Source organism: Alosa sapidissima, chromosome 24, assembly GCF_018492685.1.
Source record: "Alosa sapidissima isolate fAloSap1 chromosome 24, fAloSap1.pri, whole genome shotgun sequence".
Classification (NCBI taxonomy): Eukaryota; Metazoa; Chordata; class Actinopteri; order Clupeiformes; family Clupeidae; genus Alosa; species Alosa sapidissima.
In genome coordinates this window covers 20,243,597-20,253,335 of record NC_055980.1, presented here as the reverse complement: position 1 = coordinate 20,253,335, position 9,739 = coordinate 20,243,597, and the positions used below count along the sequence as shown (strand labels likewise).

Genomic DNA, 9,739 nt, shown 5'->3' with positions numbered 1-9,739 from the left:
ACAGACACAATAAACTCATTTTTGGGCAGCAATTTCCTCTACTTATTAGGTCTGGTTCTCAAAATGATTCTGTTGTGCGTGCTAAAATAAATCGTACTAACGTTTCAAGAGATGTTCCACAAATTCTATCACTAAGAGAAGCTTTTCATATTAAAACGTGTCAGAGCAAAGGAACCATGTGAAAATGGCTTCCATGATGTATAATTCAATTTGTGAATGACACATTCACTTTTTAAGACAAACACGGCATATATTTCCTGATGTTTTCCCACAAAATCTGGCCATGTTAAAAAAACAAAATGTTTGAAAAAAAAAACATTTTTACTTTTAACAAAAAGAAAAAAATTCATTATCCAACAATTTAGCATCAAATTCAAAAATGTTACCGTTACAATACCGGAAAACTCTCATTCTTGGATTCAGAAGTCCAAATTCATCAGTTTCTTTGACAATCTGTTGATGAGCAGAAAGAGTAGAAAAATACCAATATTATTTAAAAACACCTTGCAAACATGGACAGCAGCATGTTGGCACTGTGTAATAAATAGGCTAATCATAGTCCATTACTGTCAGTAAAATAATATAACCCTGAAAAATCTCATAATCTGTAAAGATATTACACTCTTAAAATGAATGTGTTGTCCCTATCTGGACACAGAGATGTATTAAAAAAAACAAAAAAAACAATGCAAGTTGTGCTGTTTTCAATGCAAGTTGTGTTATTTTCAACGCAATTTGTATGGTTTTCAACACATTCATTTTAAGAGTGTACAGACAGTTTTAGCCAAAACACACATATTGTTGGATGATCTTACCCTTTCCCACTCCATTGTTTGCCAGTGTATTTCTGGTGAACCATATACTCGCCGATATTTAAGTCATGTTCTATCCAATTGTTTCCATGGGGTTGAACTTGGCCTCAGCCCATTCCACTATTGGGTTGTTCTGGTTTAAAGAATAAGTAGGGCCTATGGTCTTGGCAATACCATGAACAGTATTTTTTTTCTTTTTTTACCTGTAGGATTTCAGTTCTGGGCCAAGCTCATCTGGCCACAGCCAGAAACAATAGCTAAAGAGGCCCTATAATTTTAGTTTTATGGTTTACTTTAAACCAGTGCCTCAAAAAAATGGTGTTGAAATTACATATCTCATGTACACTTAATTACAGTTTTTCTCAGTCGCTTTGGTGCTTTTCTCACATCACTATTAACATTTGCACAGCAGTTAGTGCAATTCTCAAAACAATTAGTGCAAACTGCAAAACCTAGTGGATGACCTGCAAAAGCACGTCACTTGCTCAAAATGGATAGTCCATTCCTCAAAAGCAGGTATTCATGTCAATGAAACTGTCAGTGTCATCAAAATTAGAAGTCTTGACACTATCGTTTATGAACAAGATAGTCAAATGGCTTTGTCATGTTTTCATTATGACAGTTCTCTCAGTGTTTTCCAATGCAAAAAAAGGTCAGAACTCGGTGACACTACCTGAACATGCTCAAGACAGCACTATACAGCACTTGCACAGCCATTTGAAAACTACAGTAAAGTTACACATTGCTGTAGTTAGGTGAGTAAGTGAGTACAAGACACTGAATACATACATTTTTCTAAAGCATTCTAAAGCATTGTGACAGAATTTGATAACTAGTTCAACAATTTTGTATGTAATGACTCAAGCAATGAAATGAAGACTATTAGTTTTATTTGGAACGACTATTCAGCATTCATAAGTATAGTTCATTTTGACTGACATGACATAAGCAAATGATAATGTTAAAAAACAGCAGAGAATTGTATGAAAGCAACTGATACATGTCCAAAAGTATTTGCAATTTGTTCAGAGGAAGGAGAAATTGCTACTATGATGTGCACAAATGACTAAATGTTGTGGAGGTTGAACTAATAGTTATGAGAATTTTCATTCTGATCTGAAAAAAGCACCAAAGCGACTGAGAAAAACAGTAAAAAAAAATGGCACTGGAATTAGTTGCTCAAATTGAATCAGCATGAATCAATTGTGTACACCTAAAGAGAAATTCTGCATTCACTTAGGACATTTAATTTACGTGCAACCGATGTACACATTGAAATTAAGTCAATCCAACAGGTGAAACGTATCTCTGTTCTGTATGCATGAAAAAAGATAACTGGACAGGTTTGTCATGTGAACATCTTCAATGTTCCTTTCATCTGTTTATCACAGATAGTGGTTCAACTGGATTCCATGTAGACACTGATGAACACAGTGCTATGTTGTCTTACCTGAGGAACCGGGGCCAGTGGGATTAAAATAGTAGTACAGTAATTTGCATTTCCAACACTCTAACAATATTTCAATACTGGCATACTATAATGAGTGATTAAACGTGTGTTTGTATTAATGACAAAATTCAATAACATGATAACACTTCTGTCAGACAAAACTAGTAAACTGCAAAATAAGCCGTGTGACATTATTTGGCGAACAGTCACTCTGCCATCTTTTGGCTTTTGTTTGAAACACACACACACACACACACACACACACATACATCTGAAACTGTTCAGAGGCCTCTAGACCAAACAGCATACTGTGGTGAGTGTGTGTGTGTGTGTGTGTGTGTGTGTGTGTGTGTGTGTGTGTGACCTGTGTTTATTAGTTTACTGTCTCTCTACATCTCCACCCAAATATCCCACAATCTCAGAGGAGTCTGGACCAAAAAGCGTACTGTGGCGTGCAGGGCGCATTGATGTCTATGTGTCTGTTCTGTGTGAATGCCTGGACAGGTAACTGGACAGGTTTGTCATGTGAACATCTTCAATGTTCCTTTCATTTATGTATGATGACACTATTGAGAATGGAAAATTACAGATAGTGGCTCAACTGGATTAGACGCTGATGAAAACACAGTGTTATTATCTGTTATCTAAACTAGCCAATTATATTTCTAACACTCACAATATTTTAATACTGACAAATTATAATATGTGAATGCATTTGTGTTCACATTATTGCCACAATTCAATGCTTTCTTGGGTATACAAATAACATTTCTGTCAGACAAAGCTAGTAAACTGCAAAACATTATTTGGCGCACAGCCACTCTGCCAGCCACTGGAGAGGTTTGTAATGTGAACATCTTCAATGTTCCTTTCATTTATTTATGTATGACATTATTGGGAATAGATCATTACTATACAGATAGTGGCTCAACTGGATTCCATGTAGACACTGATCAGAACACAGTGCTATGTTGTCTTACGTGAGGACACAGGGCCAGTGGGATTTAAAAAGTATATGATGTAAGAAGTACTGTATGCATGTTTGGTAGATAGCTGGGTAGTCTACCTGCTTGTGTGATGAAACCATTATAGATGATTCGAAATGCAGCGGCATATCTGGTCTTTAATCAGCCAAAGAAGACACATGTAACTCTTCTATTAGTTTCTCTTCATTGGCTTCCTTTTGCAGCTTAAATTAAATTCAGGCTTCTCAGTTATCTTAATTCATTTATCCAGCTTTACACCTTCTCTAGCCTACCGTTGTCTGTAATGAGCATCTGCTATGTCTGCCTTCCATCAACACTAATATTAAAATATGCAACTGAACACACTATTGATCCACTATGTTTACATACTAAATTGTAAAGACTGAAAAAGACAACAGGATATTTTTTTGTGGAGAGGGAAAGCTGTTTATTGTACACATGATGATAATGATAGTACAGGTGCAGTGGTTGACTTGATGTAAATTCAACTAAGGATATACTGAGGCAAAACATTAATGCACCTCTCCATTTTTTGGTTGCTTTTTTCTATTTTTTTTTTTCAGAAATGAAAGAAAAAAGTTAAACTATTAAAGAAAAATAAAACTTAAACTGAGCTAACCCCAGAATAGGCACTTTCCTACTTCATCTTAAACTAAGCTAAACCTAGGCACAGATGTGCAAAGACAAAAAAGAAAACAGGGAGAAATCAGAGCTAATAGCAAATAGCCCATGGTGGTGATGGATTTGCATTAGATGGTGTGTTATTCCAGATGTGACCAGCTGGTGGCGATGCTTTTTTCCACATTAGGATGATCCAGGATCCAGATGGAATGAGCTGTGAGTGATGTGGCTGACCTGTGGGGCCCAAAAGATGACCTCTTAAAAGACCGAAAATATCTGACATCAAGTAGAGTGGTGAGCTGTTTTCACATTGATACTGGACATACTTTGTCATCATTGTGATACATTTTTACTCATACTTACAGTACTTCTCACTCATTTCCACCATTAAGCAAAGGCCACTAAAGTCCACTAGCAAGCCCACCTCAGTGCAACATCATGTACTTACTCTTTTTTTTGCTTTTTTTACAATGAAGCATACTTGAAATATCTTATAGTGTATAAAAAATGATACCTGGCTGTCAAAACGAGATGCTCTGATGCTCAGCCTGGCCCCATGGTGGCATGGTCTCATTCAGATCCTCCTTTAGAGCTGCCTTTAGATCACCTCTTGAGATGGCTCCTGTTGACCATAGCAAAAAGCTAATCAGTTATGCAGCATGTACTAAAACAGGATGACACATACATGATCTATCTAGATTATGTGAAGAAGAACAGGACTTACCAGCTTCTGGAAGCTAACACAACATTCTCCCTGGGAGAAATACACCAATGGAGTGGAAAGGTTCCCAAATAAGTTTAGAATATATTTACTAGAATGCAATATAGATAGATAGATATAGATAAAGATATAGATAGGATACGGTAGATATCATTTATAGGTAAGTGGAATTCAAAACAGATCTCTAAAAACTGTGGTGAGAAAGTTGGGAAACATTAAATTCACACACCGCCCATATTTCCCCTCCTTCCTACACAAAATGCCTATAAGCTTCCCATCTTGTTTAGAAAGGATGGGACATCCACGGTCAGTGCGCTGACATTGCACAGAGATGAGAAACTCATTTTTAGGGAACAGTTTTTTCTGCTTATTGGGCCAGGTTCTTGGTATGGTTCCATCATACATTTTAAAACGAATTTTCTTAACAGAGTTAAGAGATGATCCACAGCCAAGCAAAGCTTTGTGTGGTGACGCCTCCATATTAAAACGTATGACAGAAAAATCACCGTTTGAAAACCACTTCCGTGATGTATAACCTGTTTTATGAATAATATGTTTATTTTCTAAGACTGCAATAGCAAATACTTCCTGATGTTTTCCCAAATTGTCTGCCCATGTTAAAATTCCAAAATCCTCAAAGTAAGTTCCACCTCCTATATTAATAAATTTTTTGTTTTTACTATACATACAGTGATATGTTGTCTTACCTGAGGTTGTCCCACCTGAGGGCCAGTGGGATTTAAAAACTAGTAACTAGCAATTTCAATTTTCAACACTGTAAAAATATTTTAATACTGACATACTATAGTAAGTGATTTGATTTGTATTTGCATTAATGCCACAATTCAAAGCTTTCTTATGTATACAGATAACAACATTTCTGTCAGACAAAGTAAATAAATTATTAAACAGGTTGTGTGACATTATTTGGTGCACAGCCATCTTTTGGCTTAAGGGGACCAGAAACCATCACCAGATGAGTGTTATTGTTTCCATTAGACCCTTATGAGAAATGGGAACTTGCTTGACACTGATGAGCCCGCTGTATGTATACATATTTATGTGCATGTCATCTAGCCTCTGTGGTTCTTTGAGTTGGAAATTAAAGCTCCAACTAAACAGACAATTCCTGTGAATCACTGCCTTGTGGTGTGGGCAAAGTAAAAGTAGTATGTGTGTGAGAAAAGTATGTTTGGCGAGGTCTCTGACCAGCGTCCTGAAGTGTTTTTAATGGGATGGTGCAAGGGTCAAATGTGCAGGCACTGTCCCATACACCCCTTTATTCTTAAGGGCACGTGTGCGGCCCACATTTAGAGGCACATGAAGGTCCCACATTAAGGCGCACGTGTGGGGCCACTGCGGGACAGCCCTGAGTGTGGGCCAGATGGGCTTACTGTGATCAACCCCACAATGGGTTTCCCACAGAAAAAACTGTCATAGGGGTTCAACTGACTTCAACAACAGGTATTTGGGTTTGTTACTTGATATTTACTGTGGGGCAACATTCTCGAGAATAAGGTCTCAACACCAGTCGTCTTTGATTATTTTGACTACAGTCCCACATGGGCTAACTGGCATGGGGCCCATTTTAGGATTAGTGTGGGTTTACTACTCTGACGGATTCCATGATCCAGCTCTATGTCCTCTCTTGACCAATGCAGTCCTCTAATGAGCATCTACTATGTCAACTATGCATTAACACAAAGAGGTCACAGTCAAGAATCTTTCTTTATTATTCCTCATTGGTAGAATGAGTTTTGCTGCTCTTATTTTTTCATTATTATATGTGCCCTCTTATTTACTTATTTACTTACTTTTTTATTTACTTATTTACTTACTTTTTTGTTTACTTGAATGTTATGTTTGTCTGTGGACCTAAATTGGTAAAATATGTCTTGTCTTCACCGTGGGATAGTGAGAAACGTAATTTCGATCTCTTTGTATGTCTGGAACATGTGAAGAAATTGACAATAAAGCTGACTTTGACTTTGACTTTGACTTTGAGTTATCTATTCTGATATTCTGTGATAGTTTTGGGACTTTCAAGAAATATTTAAAGATTCATCTGTTCAACTTGCACTTAGTTTATGTAGTTGTCATAGTTACAAGTTGGTAAACTAGTTATTAGCCGTAGTGGGTATGGTAGTTGATATTGTTTTCATTACGGCTGTCTGTTTAATTGCGCTTAGACTGGCCTTGGTGTCGTGAGTTTATAGAGGGGGTGGTGTTTTTAAGTGTAGCTGGACTAAGTAGATTCTTAACGTTAGCTTTACTGAACTCAACTCGTGTTTTTTCTGGAGCTGCGTCCGTACTTGCTGTAATTTTATAGTAATTGTATGGGAGTCTCGTGTTGTTAAGGGATTTGTTTATGTAGTTGTCATAGTTACAAGTTGGTAAACTAGTTATGTTTACAAGTGAGAAACTTCTTTAACTTCACTGCCATATTGCAGTGCAACATTGATTTATACTGTTATAAAGTTGTTGTTGGAATGAGTTGCCCGGTGCTGATAGTCTTTCAAGAGGGGTCTAAAGGCATATCTGTTCAACATGCACTTATTTTATTAAGCGTTTCTTATGTGTTATAGTTTGTATAGTATTTATTTATTTTCATTAGGCTATTGATTGAATTTACATTGTTGTTTTTGTTGGGGCAGCCGTGGCCTACTGGTTAGCACTTTGGACTTGTTACCAGAGGGTTGCCGGTTCGAACCCCGACTAGTAGGCACTGGAGCAAGGCACCAAACCCCTCACTGCTCCCCGAGTGCTGCTGTTGTTGCAGGCAGCTCACTGCGCCAGGATTAGTGTGTGCTTCACCTCACTGTGTGCTGAGCGTGTTTCACTAATTCACAGATTGGGATAAATGCAGAGACCAAATTTCCCTCACGGGATCAAAAGAGTATACTTACTTATACTGTTTATTATTGCTATTCTCCTTAATGTAGTCTTACGAATTTTTTTAATTGTTTACTGTTAAATTTAACTTTGTATTGTTATTTGTATGTCGCTTTGGACAAAAGCGTCTGCTAAATACCATAACCATAACCATAACCATAACCATAACTTAAAATTAATTCATTATCTTATAAAGTTGTGTTTTGTATGTTTATGTTTTTTGCAATGTTGTTTTTTTATATGAAAATGCATTATTTTCATTGTTGGTATTTAATGTTGTTATTGTGCTTAATGTAGGCCTTTTGACTTTATTTAAACTATTATTTTTCATTGATAATGTAATGTTAATGTTGATAATTTCTTTGGACAATAGCACTTCCCAAATACCATTAACGTAATCAACATAATTAAAAGTGTGAATAAGGAAACTCTTCAAACGCCCCTGGATCAAATAGCATAGTATTGCATGCTGCAGGGTGTACTGAATTGGGTGTTTGTGTTCTGTGTGTATAAATGACTTGAGCTGAACAGGTTTTGTGAATTATCTTGGTTGTGTCAATGTTCCTTTCATCTATGACAGTATTTGAAATGGAACATTAATGTGTGGTTTGTTTCCCAACAGAGCATTGTGGTAAGTGGCTTCTTTCAACAGACATGCTATTGTAAACATTAACAGGTTGTGTTACATTATTTGGCACACAGCTACTCTGCCTTACGGGAACCAGAAACCAAAACCAGAAGAGTTATTCTTTCTTTTAGGCACTTATGAGAAATGGAAACTTATGGATGTTTGTTTTGGTTCATTGACCTGATGAATGATCCAATCATGACTCACTTGACTCACGTGTCTTGGCAGAGATTGACAGATTTTCATTGAAACTGTGAAAGGCCTTTGGCGAATAAAAACAGCCCAGCCATATCACAGCCCCTCCACCATAGGCTTTTACCTGGCATGCTAAATAATCTATTTATGTGAGGTAACTTTTGAAGATTTTGGGGGGGACTTGATGACCCCAAGATGATACCTTTTTGATACATATTGATCCTTCATACTGTGCGTGGGGGCAAAATAACCAAGGACTGTCCAATGTATCAAACCACATTGGTTATAATTACATAAACCAGTCTAGTTTTGAACGAAACACAACCTTATTATGTTCAAATATGTCATGCCAATTGAGCGTTCCAATTATCTGATTGAATCACTTAAGCGGGAAATTTGACAAATTGTGTTTGAAGTTTTGTTGTTGTAACATTTGTAGAAATAACTCACTGATTTTAGGCAATCATTTTTTTTTTAACTGAAGAGGTCTGTCATGTGAGCATCTTCATTATTCCTTTCATTTAGTTATGACATTATTAGGAATGGAACATTACAATAGGCCTACAGATAGTGGCTCAACTGGATTCCATGTAGACGCTGATGAGAACACAGTGCTACAGTGCAACAGTCTTGTTATCAGTGATATTACTTGTGTATTACAAACATTACTTGTATATTGTCCCAAATTATAATCTGAAACTGTTCCAGAGGCTTCTAGACCAAACAAACAGCATTCTGTGGTGTGTGTGTAACCTGTGTTGTGTGTACCGCATGGATCAGCCCTACAGTTGCCCAGATTTGAACCCGCAAACTGCAGCACCTCTGATCGGGTGTGGTTGCTTCATATCAAAACTTGCAATTATCTGTATGTGTTCTGTGTGTAGGAATGACTTGAGCTGAAGAGGTTTTGTGTGCATTGATGCTCCTGTGATTTGAAAGACAGCTACTGGGGCACCTGTGGGCACTTGGACCCGAATGTTAGGTGTTGTTGTAAGTTTTATTGACTATTGCTACCCATATATCAGAAGACTTTGCCAAAATGTTGGATTCTTGAAAGATTGGAGTCTTCAACCTCTTCATTTGAACAAGGCCTCTGTATGAAAGCCACTACTCCACTAGCGCGTCATGCCTAACAACGCCCCTTAGCTGTTGTAGAATCAGTGTAACCTACGGACTTGAGTGGGCTTATTGCTTAAGTAGCCCGCACGGCATGCTTGCTAGGTAGCTGGTAGTCTACCTGCTTGTGTAATGAGATCATTACAGATGCTTCGAAATGCAACGGCATATCTGGTCTTTAATGAGCCAAAGGAGAGTAGACATGTGTAACTCTTCTATTAGTTAACTCTTCATTGGCTTCCTTCTGCAGCTCAAATTAAATTTGGACTCCTCACTCTAGCCGACAGGACACACACTGGATCTGCTTGTTATCTTAAT

The 9,739-nt window shown here is 37.3% G+C and overlaps 1 long non-coding RNA gene across 1 annotated transcript; it reads right to left on the bottom strand.

Moving 5' to 3' along the window:
- Positions 1-4,048: 4,048 nt before the first annotated feature.
- On the bottom strand, positions 4,049-5,270 carry LOC121700619. The gene is made up of 3 exons (XR_006027264.1): positions 4,594-5,270; positions 4,384-4,491; positions 4,049-4,103 (listed from the first exon to the last, which is right to left on the bottom strand). It is a non-coding gene; the product is annotated as an uncharacterized LOC121700619 (long non-coding RNA).
- Positions 5,271-9,739: the final 4,469 nt, after the last annotated feature.